A 14,400-nucleotide genomic window follows, 5' to 3' on the forward strand; every position below is an offset into this window, starting at 1 on the left:
TGACGTGAACCCTTAAGATTCACGACGTGAGAACATAAGTTTTTAGTTTTGTTTTTTTAGTTCGTCTTTCTTAGTTCAGTTTTACATTTTATCTTTTTGTTTTATTTCAGGAATTCATGACCAGAGGTTCTAACACACCTTTGATGCCACCACTTGAAGATCCCGAGTCTGCAAATCACAAAAAGAGGATAAGAACGTGAAAGAAGATAAAACACCAAAGAAAATGCCTTTACAAGAATTCAAGTCAGTGTTCTCAAAGAAGTCGAGGAAGAAAACGGGGGAGTCAAGTTCATCTTCAAAGAACAAGAGCAAGCTTGAACACTTAGATCAAATACCCGTCCAAACCGAGTCTGAATATGATACCGAGCCTGAATTTGAAGAACATACAAGTGAACCCAAAAACGAGCCAAAGAATGAGATAGCGAATATTGAAGAAATATCCATGGGAGCTTAGTACAACCCGCTATTCCTGCCACTGCCACATTCGAGCTGAAAGGACATATCCTTTCTGCACTAAAGGATATCCCATTCTATGGAAAAGATCATGAGGATGCGTTCAAGCATTTAGATGAAGTGAACGACAGTGTTGATTACTTCAATATCCCGAATGTTAATAGAGATACCGTATTGCTAAGGATGCTTCCCGTTACCTTTAAAGGAGCTGCAAAGGATTGGTTAAAAGCACTTCCACCTGGTACAATCACTACTTGGGCTCAAATGCGTGAGTAGTTTCTAGAACAATTCTGTCCACCATCCAAGATAGTTAAACTCAAGAAGGCAATAGCCAATTTTGAGCAAAACCCGAGGGAGTCACTTTACGAAAATGGGAGCGTTATAAAGGGTTGTTAAGGAATTGTCCTCAACATGACCTTAACATTCAACAAGAAGTGTCAATATTCTATGACAAGGTCAATGTGATGACAAGACAACTCCATGATTCTTAAGGACCGCTTACGAAGAAAAATTCGGGCAAGGTCAAGGAATTGGTTGAAGAATTTGCAAATCATTCTTGTGAATACCACAATCCAAGGAATGAAAGCGTGAAAGGAGTTGGGGGTGCACATTCTGACAAAATGGCTGCTATGATGGCAATGCTTAACATTATGGATAGGAGATTGACTCAAATGGACCAATCAATTCATGCAATTTGAGTTGGTTGCGAGAGATGTAGTGGCCGACATTTGACAAAAGATTGCAACATGGATGAATATGGAAACAAGAAAGCTCAAGTTTGCTATTCAAGTGGAGACAAATACGATGAAGATTGGAGAAAACCAAAGAAAGAGTGGCTGCCATACAAAGAATACAAAAAGCAAATGGAAGAGAAATATAAGCAAACTGCCCGAGGCTTCTACCAAAAAGAGCAGTCACCAACCGAGAAGAAGGTGGACTTAGAAACCATGTTGACCCGATTCACGGAAGCATCTGAGAGAAGGCACGAAGATACCGATGCAGTGCTAAAAGAACACATGAATATGATGAAGGAACAACACAAAACGATGATTGACCAGCAAACTTCATTAAGAAATCATCAAGCATCGATTCAAAGTTTAGAAGTCCAAGTTGGTCAACTTACTACTTTGGTTAATAACAAATTATCTTCACAATTTCCAGAAAAGAAAGTTCAATCTCACGTCATGGCCACTGATACTGAAGAAGAAGCGATTTCTGAGTTCCTAGAAGTACTAGAAGTGGAGCCAATGCCATCTGAACCGAAGCCAAAAAAATCCAAGCTAGAAAACGAAGAAGTTGCTGAAATGCCATATTCACGACATGATCCCGATAAGTTCACATCGTGGGCTCGGTCTGCACAGAAAAAAATCGTATTTGTTCCAGCTTATAAACTGCCTTTGCCATTCCCGTCTCAAGTACATCTTAGCCCACTGGAAGGGGAACATCTGGAGTTTATTCAACAAATAAAGGGTATTCCTATTAATACTCCTTTCATTGATTCGCTTTCGAAAATTGCAGAATACGCAAAATTCCTCCAAGACTTAATAGACACTCGTCAAGAATTAATGAAGAATTCTAAGGTGATTCTAAGTTAGCAAAGCTCGAAAGTTGTATTAGGAGAGTTTCCTAAGAAAATGGGAGATCCTGGACGTCTTACTCTTCCATGTGAGTTCAGGAATAATTTGAAGATTTATGCTTTAGCCGATTCTGGGGCTAGCATAAATTTGATGCCTTTTTCATTTTATCAGAAGATGAAAATTCTGAAGCTGAAGGCTACAAAGATGACTATTCAGATGGCAAACCATTAAGTGACACAACCTCAGGGCATTGTAGAAGATATTCTTGTAAAAATTGGGAAATTTGTTTTTCCAATAGATTTTGTGGTGTTGGACATGAAAAAAGTTCCCGATGTTCCGATTATTCTTGGTCGCCCGTTACTAAACACGGCTGGGGCTTTGGTTGATTTACGCGAATCTAAGCTCACCTTGAGAGTTGGAGATGATAAGGAAATTTTTGGAATGGAAGATGGGTTTCAAGGATATGATGTTAAGGGTTAAGTGTTCAATATTGATGAAGATAATGAACTTGAAGAATTGGAAAAGCTTATGGAAGAAGAAATCAAGACAATTGATCAAGTCAATCGCACTAAACTAAGGGCATTCGTTCCATTTTTCGTTGAAGTCATTACTTATACAAAACCAACATCTTGGATGACTAAGGAAAGTGATGACATGTCTAGTGATGAAGAGGAGGTTACATCAAAGGTGACTAGCTCAGTGGTGAAGGAGGAGGAGGATATTATAAAGCTTAAAAATGAGGAAAATTGAAGACTCAAGGGATCAAACGCAAGCTTGATGGAAACGAAGTCAAGGCTAAAAAGGAGAATTCTAAAAAGGCGTATATTTGTCGAGTGCAAGCTTACAAGAGGCGTTTCAAGGAACAAAAGAACCAAGAGGTGGGTTCTTCTGACAATTCGACATAGGGGGCACGAAGTCTGGCTCATGACTCCATAAAAAAGAAGCGCTTCTCGGGAGGCAACCCGAGTTTGGTTTGCATTTTCTTTTCTTTTCTTTTTAGTTTTTGAGTTTTTGATTAGGAAAGTCATCAAGTTATCATCTAAATATTGTTAAGTGGTAAAAATTAGTTGTGGGATATTTTATAAATAAGTGGTAAATGATTAGCAAAAACAAAGAAATTAATTATTTAAAAGTTATAGGGTCCAGACTTGGTTCACGTCATGATAAACCTCTTCACGCCATGGCTATAGATAACTTACGGGGTGAGTCCAGTACTGATGACCATTAAGATGGACCCGGGTTGATTTTGGCCGAAAATAATTTCACGTCATGGTATTGCCTTCCACGACGTGGCCTTTAAAAAGTCACTAGGGGGGGGGGGACCAGTTAAAGTTAACACTTTGACCTACCTTTCTTTATTCCTTGTCGCACGAACTGAAGCCGGAAGTCCACAGGCGATTTTTGGCCACATTTTACTTCCAATTCTCTTGCATTCTCTTGTCTTTTTTTTTTGGAAAGGGAACTTCCCTAACGAGGGTTTCCGGGCCAGATTTCGCGCACCGACTAATCCCCCGCTGCAAACATAAAGCTTTGCCTCATGCCATTGAGTCACTGTAGGCGAACCTCCATGGCCACAAGGGCTAAGTAGTGCCAGGATTTGAACATGGGTCAATAGGTTATCCACCATATCTTCCACATGCCTTACCAAGTCACCACAACCCAAGTGGTTTGCATTCTCTTGTCTTTTCCCTCAATTTAGTATGTATTTCCTCCTTAAAGTGTTTCAATTGCTCCTAATTTTATACATTTTATGGTTAGGGTTTGCTTAGAAATAAAAATGTCCCATTTTGGTTAAATTGGTTAGTATTTTCACTTTGAATGCCCTTAGATTAGCAGAAGGAACAAACCCCAAGTGTTAAATTGGTTGGAGTTGGACTGTGTTTTGACCGATCTTAGTTCACGTCCTGACTACGTCCCACGACGTGGAGCACAGAACCATGATGTGGTTCCTGGGTGAACAGAATTGTTTTGTTTTTTTATAATGCTTTGGGTGTTTTTGTTGGTTTTGGTTTATTTTTTATTTCAGGCATAGCACCTAGAAGGGCTGTTCAACAGGACAATGATCCAATTGATGTGGCGAGTATTCATCCGGTATATCGATTTCCGCAAAAGATTTCACGGGCCTTGTTGACGACATATCAGAGCCGTTTAGGATGGTTATACAATAGGGAGTTTCTTATAGCTCCGATTGTCGACTGGGGAAGGCTTGGCGGTTGTTGGAATGGTGGTTGAATTGGAACGCTATTAGACGAACATGTACGAAGGGGACCATTTTTCCTTTACTTGCCATGGGTGGAGGAACTTGTTTGCGATCGAAGAACCCGTGTACTGGGAATTATCAGTGGAGTTTTTCTCTACTGTAAGCTTTGAAGAATGCACCATTGATTTTGATTATAACCGGGCACTAGTTTTCCGGTTGGGCAGGGTGTATCGGGAATGTAGTCTCCGGGAATTTGCTTAGCGCATGGGGATCTATATGGAAGTGGAGACTCAATCTCCAATCTTTGTTCAATTTTTACTTGGTTGCGTTCAGGATTTTACGCCCGGTACTTTTGATGCTCAATTTTGGCGGACTATCTCCAATCACAAGTACAATTCTCGTGATTCAAGTGAAGCATAAATTCGGAACCCGGTGCATCGTTTTCTTCACCGCCTTATCACCTTTTCGATCAATCATAAACACCATGGTGGTAAGGTTTCCTTACAAAATTTGTTCTTTTTATGGAGTATTATTACTCCCGGGGTGTGTTGTGATCTTCCTTACATGCTCGCAAGATTTATGGGAATGAAAGTGACGAGTTCACGACAAGGAAGTCCGATTACGGGTGGACATCTGGTCACCCGTCTTGCCCGGTCGTATGGGATTTTGTCTCACGAATTTGTGTGGAATCTTACACGTTTTCTAGACAATGATTTTACTATTCAATTTTTGTGTGTTATGCGAGTGGTGGCTGATGTCAGGGAAGGCTATGTTATACCCCGGAAGATGAAGAGCAAGAGATGGAACAAATCGAGCAACCTCCTGCGAGACGACAAAGGAATGTTAGAGACCGGGGAGAGTTGAGAGAGGACTTACTGCTCAACAGCATGAGGAAGGAATGCCCATCGACCCATTTCAAAGTCGGGTTGGGTCCTATTTGGATAATCTCCATGGTGGGATGAATTACAACACGCAGATGTTGGAGGCCATGTTTTCTCACATGGGTGTAGTTCAACCACCTGTCGTGTCGCTGCAGTGCCCGTACATACCTACTTAGGAGGAGCTTTGGATGCCAAGGGGAGATGGAGAATGATCTAGTGGAGTACAAGGTCATGGCAATGATGATTGACTTTCTTATTCTTAGTTCTTATTTAGTTTTATTTGGTTTTGTTTTCTATATTTTTGATCTTATTTTGGTTTGTAAGACTTGGTTTATTATTATGTTACTTTTATTTTCTTTTGGTTGTTTGATTACAGCTTGCTGAGGAGTTTTGGAAAGGAGTGAAGTTGAGTCATGAGTTGTGTTCGTTTAGACAAGTATCGTTAGAGTCTAAGAAGTCAAGAGTCGCGACCCACAATTCGACATAAGTGTGGGGTGCGTTAAAAAGAGAGAGGATAGAGTTAGAAAGTGTCTTTACATACTAGATTAGAAGAGTCTTGACCCATTAAGACATTGGTCAAGTACAAGGCTCAAAAAGAAGTAGGATATTACTATTTTCTGAAGGCCTAATTTTCACGACGTGGCATACTTTTCCAAATCGTGGATTGGTATAAATGAGAAATTTTGCATGCATTCTTTTATGACACCATGACGTGGTATTTTACATCATGACGTGAATTCTAAAGTTTCTCCATTTTGAAGACAATTGGGTGTTTTACCTTATGGCTTTCCACGTATCTTCTTGGGATCACTCTAAAGATTATTATGGCTCGTTTCCTCCACCATATACTGTGGCGTATGCTTTCCCACATTCTTATACATATTTGCATCACTCTTATTGAAGATTGGCAGTTTCGATTTGTTGTTGATGGCTCATTTACTTCTCTATCAAGTTCAAGTCCAAGTTCATATTTTGAAGAGGTCCATATTCAAAATGTACATTTTATCCGCACTTTTGGAGTTCAGTTCACACCGCTATCCCAGGGGAGTCTGTTCATTTTTCTCCCTTTTATTGTTTTAGTTTCTTTATGCATACAATGAGGGAATTGTATGAAGTAAGTGTGGGGTAGGGGTGGAAAAAGTAAAGTAAATTGCTAGATAATTTGGTAAATATTAAAATTTTTACTAATTAGATCTAGTAGTAATAATTTAAACTGTAGTTGCTAGTTTTATATGGGATGATCCGATAAGAGTTCAAATGTTTAGTTGAGCCGATATACGTTATAGTGCATTTGTGGCCTCCCTTATTCTAGTGAAATCATGGAACAAAAACAAAACCCCGTTTAGTTGGAGGGTTGCATAAAATGAGTATTGTTCGAAAAAAGTGGGTGCGTGTTTATGAAGATTATGAGTATTTAGAGTATAGGGAGGTTCTTTAGGAAAAATTTAAACACAAATGCATGCGTTGAGGTTTTGACATAATGGCTGAATTGGAATTGGATTATTCTGTGTGATATTATTGATGAATGTTTCAGTTTAAATAAGTAGATTTGCTTGAGGGCAAGCAAAGCACAAGTGTGGGGTATTTTGATATTGCCATATTTATACATATTTTTAGGCAATATTTGTTTACATTTTTATTAACATTTTGGTTATTTGCATAGAATTATGGTACTTATAAGGATAAATTGTCATTTGCAGCCAACTGAAGCATTTTCGAAGAAATGGACCAAAATTTACAATATTTAAGACATTGGAGACTTGGAGTACAAAAGATGAAGAAATTCACGGATTTAACTTAAGTCACGACGTGAACTCGAAGACCACGACGTGGCACGAGTATTCTAGAAGATAAGCTTACGTGAAGAAGGAATCCTTGCCCGATACGGATAACTCTTGGATCACGACATGGAGCCTCTTGACACGACGTGGATCACGACTTTTCAGAAAATATATATACTCTTGATCCCTACGACTTTAGGGACTTTTGGCTGATTGGAGGGTTTCCAGAAGACGATTTTTAGTAGAGGAGAAGTTCTAGAAAAAGGTTTTCAACACCAAAGGAGTAGAGGTTCATAATTTAGTTTACTTATTTGATACTTATGGACATGCTTGCCTATTTAGTTTGTGTTTGTTTGTTAGTTGCTATTATGAGCAGCTAAATCTAGCTACTCTTGTCTAGCTAGATGAAGCTTCTAACTTATGAATAGCTTAATTTTACATGGATTTATTTAGTTGGTGAATTGCTTGTGTTTGATTTATCATTCCCTAGCATACTTATGTTTGTTTCTTTAGTTGCTTAAATTCATGTTCTGTGTAGCTTAGTGACCATTAACTACATGAACTTGTTTACCTAGTGATTTAGTGAACATTAAATTGCTAGAGCTAGGACTGACCAATCTTAGTTAGCAATAAAAGTAAATAAATTTAGCTGTTCTAGAGAACGTAGATTATGACCATAATTGCGTTTGCATAATAAATCTTATATAGCATATTCATAATCATAATTGTTTCTGTGTTTAATTGTGTGTGACCATACATAGTTTTACATGAATTAATTAATTATTGGTAAAGTTAGACTTAAATTACCAATATAATAATAACCAACTTGATAATCCATAATTATTAGCTAGCTATAAGGACAAAGTGGATTCGAACTAGATAAGAGTGTTTTTAGTTATTGATTGAATTTAAGTTAAGTTAGTATGATCTTGTAAAATCAGATAAAACCCTTTTTAAACTTGTTAATAATTAGGTTAAATTGATAGTAAGTAGATTAATTAGTAACACTGTTCCATGTGATCGATACCCGACTTACCCAAGCTATACTATAATCTGACTAGGTACATTGCCTATAGGTGCATAGTTAAGTCTAAGTTTGTTAGGTTATAAATATTAAAATTAGGTGAAGCTATTTGCACACATCAGAAAGCGAGGGTGGATTATGTGCAGACTCCCCGTGAGTGTGTGATTGTGATTTTGAAACTTCGAGGACTCCAAGTGTGTAGGGATATGCTTAGCCACATCTGGGGTACGTTCAACAGAGACTAGGGCAGACTGTGTAGGGATATACACAATCGAGGACTCCATGTGTGTGTTTCAAGTGAATGGAATCGGATGGTATTTTGGCAAGCATATGTTCAGGAAGACATCTAGTAGGTCCAAAAGATGTTTGGTCCGGAAGACGATAAGTTTTAATAACTTTGAAAGATAGAAACCTCTTTCGGAATCGTGTTAAAGGGGATTAGTTCTTTCCTCTCTTGATACAACTATTGGATGGTCAGAGCCTAGAATCTCGGACTTGATATCTCAAGAGACTTGTGATTGATGGAGAACTTTCGAAAATCTTGCTACAAGACTTTCGTGAGATCTACATCGTTGTTCTTCCCCGATAAGATATTGTACACAACATAAAGCAAGTCCTTGCTAAGCGTGTCTGTTCCTCCATGTTTCCCAGGCAGTCCTCTAAGAATGAAGTGCATGGGGACTGTCCAAAGACCTAAAATAGCAGATTTCTTAAACTTTTTTGCCTTAAACTCTTCAACATACCCAATGTGATCCAAAAACGACTGGAACTCTTCAGTCGATGGTTCTTGAACTTTGAAGTTTTCAGGGTTTTCCGGAATTCCAATCGCCTTCAAGAAAGTGGATTTGTAAAGAATAACAATGTGATCACCTATTATTTTTGTTTCATGAACATCATTCTCAATACTGATTCTCTCAAAGTGTGTGAAGGAAAATAAAAGGAAATCGTGTTCTACCTTAGTGAATGCCACTAGATGATGAAGATTTTAGGTTTGAGGTGTGTTCCTGGACATATTGTATGGAAAATTTTGTGGGTATAGAGAGAGGAAGAGAGAAAATAGAGTGGTGAAGGTAGAGATAAATGAGAGAAAATGAGAGAGAAAGTGGAGTGTGAGAGAGAAAGAAGTGATTATGTGTTTTGGGAAGAGGGGGGTGTCTTGGGAAGAGGGTGGCCGGTTTTGGGGGATAAGAAAGGGTTTCCCTCTCTTCTATTTTTATAAAATTCAAATCTTTTATAAAAATATCAAACTCTTTTATAAAATGTGCACTAAAATCAAGTTTTTATTCATAAGCCTTGATTTTTTATTCATAAATTAAGCGTAAATGTTAATGAGTTAAATTTTATTATTTTCTTGAATGCATTTTCATAATTTTAATCATTATAAGAACATATTATAAGGTTCATAACTATTTTTTTAGACTTTTTAAGGTTAAATTTTATAAATTTAGTTTTTAGGGCATTTAAGGGTTTTTGAGAGTTTGTAAATCTTTGGATATCAAAATAAATTGAATCTTTGAGACTTTAAATTATTTTTGAGTTTCATAACCCTTATTCAAATTAGAAATAATGTTTCTAATTTATTTTTACCGGTTTATTGACATTCTATTTAGTGATTCTGAGATTCAAGCGAAATTGAGGAATAAGTATACTAGTCCTAATCTTCAACTTTGACATAAGTTTCTATGAGACTTTGACCTAATTTCTACTTCTAGGTCAAGTGCATGATGTGTGTATATGATTCATGAAAAGGTGTTCGAGTCAAAGAGTGACCCAAATATGGATAGTCACTACATTTAAGTAGTAGTAGAATTCACATATCAGTGTGAAATCTAAGTACACTATCCTTCACTTCTACTTGTTTCCAAGTTTCTAGTAGGTTATAACTTAGCTTCTAGTCACTAAGTCTAGTATGTGTCGTGCCTATATGTGCAACTAAGTTTAATCAAATCTAGAACCGACTCGAATTTTGACGGTTGTCACAGTCAACGATAAGAATGTGTATGGAGCAGTTTCGTTTAATTATTGGACAAAATCAAATGATAACCATTACAATTAGTTTATATCTTTTGGTAGCCACTTAATATAGTTAGTACTGATTATGGTTAAAGAATTTTTTTAATTAATGATTCATAGTGGTTAACCATAATGTTAAAAAAATGACATAACAGCGGAAATAATTTTACAAAAACAAAGTATTACGCCGCAAATGTCTTTGACACCAATGTTTGATTGTCTTGAAAAATAACTCGTTATTTTAAAAGACAACAATGTATTGTCAGCTAACGTTTGTAAGCTTTTGAAAAACTTATAGTAATAGTAAAATGCCTCAAAGATACTTGATTAAAACAAGATAAAGAACTCTAAGTAATTGACATTACCTCGTGAAGGAACTTATAGATAATATAATATGAACAATAAAAAACATAATCAAAATATGGAAAATTTTATACTCTCATCATGTGAATAATTAAAATGAAAAAATACAGAATAAAACTTGCCACTTCAGTACTCGAGTGCCACCTCGAATAAACCCACAGGCGTATATCTCAACAACCTTCAATCTTGAGTGTTTACTACAAATCGATTGTGTGATCAACTTTCGATTATCGTCTCTGTTTAGGAATAATGATTTTCTTTTTCAAATCTTAGTTGGTCTTGGAATATATTAATTTATATATAATATACAGTTTGTATATATTTGAAGATAAAATTATGGATTCGGTTAATAATGGTTCGGTTAACCTATAAAATCATAATCGAACTGTTTGTTATAAATTAGCAAAAAAACAAAAATCAAACCATTTGTTTTAATAAAACGTTCGGTTATTAGGGTTCATTGTATCAGTTAGTTCGGTTTACGTTTGATTATTTGTAATTACGCTCATCCATAATCAATAACACAATAGTGTGAGAAGGAAAGAGTAACTAAGAGTAACAGGTTGGAGTTTTAACTCTACGAATGAAACCTGAAATAGGTTTATGTAGTTATTTTTTCTAGTTTTTATGTTTTAAAAAAAAAACAGTAAATTATTAGATGTTTTTAAAAGAATTAGTTTTTGTCATCAAAAAAAGCGTTGCGGCACAGCTTGTTGTTCGTTTACCCGTTACGTCTATGTAAAACTTTCTTCTTTATTTAATAGTCAATACACTTAGTTCAAGAAAAATAAATAAATAAATAAATCACATACATTTTTTAGACTAAAATTAAATGTTTATAGTTTTCATAGAATAAAAAATTATAGTTAGAATAAAATTAATTAACTGATGTGAAATATCTTTTGTAAATTGTATGCTTTGATTTCGCAGACAACAAAGTCTTATATCGGGTGTATTTGGTACAGAGAGTTGAAGAGCTTCTAACTTGTAGCATTTACAAAAAGCTTATTTTGGCACTACAAACATATAGCATTTAGTTTAAACAGAACGCTTCAAATCTAACAGTTATCTCATGTAGTGTTTAACAAAATACTACCGATGTCCAGTTACCCGTTATCCGTTACCTGTTACCCGCCACCCACCACTCGCTACCCGTTACCCACCACCCGCTACCCGCTACAGTGCTACCACTACAAGAATATTGGGCAATAGCGGCGACCCGTCGCTGCAAATGAGTCGCCAGTAATACTTCGTCGCTAATGCGCTCCTAGTCACCGCTAATAGTGTACCGTCGCTCCAATTGATTTCGCCGCTAAAGTCTAGGTATCGCTGCAAATAGTCTGTCGCCGCTAATACTGCAATGCCGCCGCAAAAACAATTTTGGTTTTTTTTTATTTAACATTATATTTATTAAAAAAACAATATAACATTTATAAAATCTGATAAATTTTTATAGAAATATTAATCCATTCACAACCAATCCAAAATATTAATATTAATCTACAATCCAAAATATTAATCCATACCACAACCTAAAGTATTCTTCCAAATTACAAAACATTTCATAAAATCCTAAAGCAACTACTCGTCCTCATCATTTTCTTCATTATTATTTGGTGGCAGCAATGAGCGAAACCATTCTTCCAATGTTGCAGAACACGCCTGGTCATTTAGTATTGTTTGTAACATTTTCAACTATAAAGAAAACAAAATGTATTACCAACATATCATAATAGCATTATACTTTCCAAAAATTACCAAAATAAACAATTCCAGCATATATAACTATAACCAACATATCATTATAGCATTCTACTTTCCAAATACAAAACATATAGCATTTACTTTCCAAATACACAACATATAGCACTTACACTTAAACATACATCATTATAGCATTCTACTTTCCAAATGCACAACATATATCATTTACACTTAAACATATATCATACACAACATAATATTTATAGCATTCTACTTTCCATTATAGCATTTACTTTCCAAAAATTACCAAACTACAAAATATCAACATATCAAACCATAACCAACATATTATTATAGCATTCTACTTTTCATTATAGCAATAGACTATATACTAAACAAACAATTACCAAAATATCATTATAGCATCCTACTTTTTTTCGTTTTTCCATTATATCATTATACTTTTCAAATTAAACTAACAATTACATGTGATTGTGGTGGTTCTTGTGTCACTGATTGTTCCTGATTGTATATAGACACAACGGTAGGAGGCTTACGCCTAATGCCTCTGATATGTCCGCGTCGAACACCCAATATTCTTTCAAAACAGTTTTTCATATTAGTGAGTGTTAGACCGCTTGCTTCAGAAGAAGCTTGGGCTCGTTGGTTGATGTAACATCCGGATTTCCAGGTATATTATATTATTTATTTATTTTCAATAATCATTGTTCTACTCGACGAGTTGGCGCTATAACCCGCCGAGTAGAAGAGAGTATGACCATGTGAGTTTAATGATATACTCGACGAGTCCGAGAGTAGACTCGTCGAGTAGGAGTTGGAATGAGAAACCATAAATCCCTGGGTTTGGGACCTATTTAAAGGCACTTATAGCCTCCTTGTGCGGCCACACTTCACAAAGAAAGACCCTAACCTGCCCCTTTCGTTGTATAGAGAGAGAGAGAGAGACCATTTTGAGCATTCTTGTACATTTTGGGGGAAGGATTGGAGGAGTTTGGTGGATCCAACCCAGGAAAGGTTGTGGATCTTGTATTCTTCTGCCCTTAGCTTCTATTCAGAGGTAAAAAGATCTCATCTTGGCCAGATATTCGTTAGATCTCATTTTTGGGAGTTTTTAGGGTTTTATTCCAATCATCTTGTGTCCTTGAGTTATTTAAGCATGGTTTGAGGTTAGAACCTCAAATTTAGACTAGAGAAGGCCTTGAGAGTCCAAATATTTGAGCTTTATTGAGCTAGAGGCAAGCTCATGTTCATTTAACCTTTCTTGGAGCTTGTAATGGCATTATGGAGCAAATATGTCATGCATGAACGTAAAGATCGAATCTTTAAGTGACATTCGAGCCTAGGGAGTCTAGATCTAGTATTTGAAGTGATAGATCTGCCCTAAAACGTCTAAATGGGAGTATGAACTGGATGAACTCACCGAGTCCATGAGCTGACTCGACAGGGTTTGTTCCGATAAGTCTAAGCATGTTGTAACTCGTCGAGTTAGTGGGCCAACTCGATGAGTAGAGTTGGTTTTCATAAGGCCTCTGAGGGAACGAGGAGACTCAGCAAGTCCTCCTGATGCACTCGTCGAGTTGGGTCAACATGGACTGTTGACTCAAGTTTGACTTCGGTTGACTTTTAGAGTTTTGACCAAATGTGGGTAACTGAGATCTTGGAGGGGTAAAATGGTCTTTTACCCTTACCAAGAGTTACAAGGGGTTAATATGAATTTATTAGAATTGTGATCTAATTATAGATAATCACCACATGTATTAGGCGGAGGCTAGATCGGTGATTCGTGTACGAGGCATATTAGCTTGCTTGCTTCGAGGTGAGTCTTATCGCTATACATTACCTAGAGTGGTATTTATGTGTGACTAGAGGGTCGTATATGCTTACCTGATCTATGCATTTTGTTGTGTGGTATTTATGTTATATTATGTGATACTTAGACCAGAACGAAGGGTCCAATGAACTATGAGGCCGAAGGGTCCTCACTTAGACCGGACCAGAGGGTCCAACGAGCTATAGGACTAGAGGGTCCCACTGAGACACATTGACCGGAGGGTCTTCCAAAGCTATAGCCTCAAGTGGATAATAATTTGTGCATGGTATTTTGGGGAACTCGCTAAGCTTTATGTTTACTGTGTTATGTGTTATGTGTTTCAGGTACTTTCGAGGATCACTGGAAGGCACTGACTTGATTGTACACACCTGTTCGAGATTATGTTGAGGAGTTTGGGATTTGACTTGGTTGTGAATTTATGTTGACATTGATAAACTTATGATTTTCATGAAATATAATATATGAGTTTTATGTGTTTTAAAAATAATGAAAATTTTGGTTAAAAATTTTACGTCGTTACAAGTTGGTATCAGAGCCTTGGTTTGAGGGATT

General features: G+C 36.6%; 1 non-coding gene across 1 annotated transcript; it reads right to left on the reverse strand.

The window, feature by feature from the left end:
• Positions 1 to 765: 765 nt before the first annotated feature.
• On the reverse strand, positions 766 to 871 carry LOC111890425 (small nucleolar RNA R71). The gene has a single exon (XR_002849869.1). It is a non-coding gene; the product is annotated as a small nucleolar RNA R71 (small nucleolar RNA).
• Positions 872 to 14,400: the final 13,529 nt, after the last annotated feature.

This window comes from Lactuca sativa, chromosome 8 (assembly GCF_002870075.4).
Source record: "Lactuca sativa cultivar Salinas chromosome 8, Lsat_Salinas_v11, whole genome shotgun sequence".
Classification (NCBI taxonomy): Eukaryota; Viridiplantae; Streptophyta; class Magnoliopsida; order Asterales; family Asteraceae; genus Lactuca; species Lactuca sativa.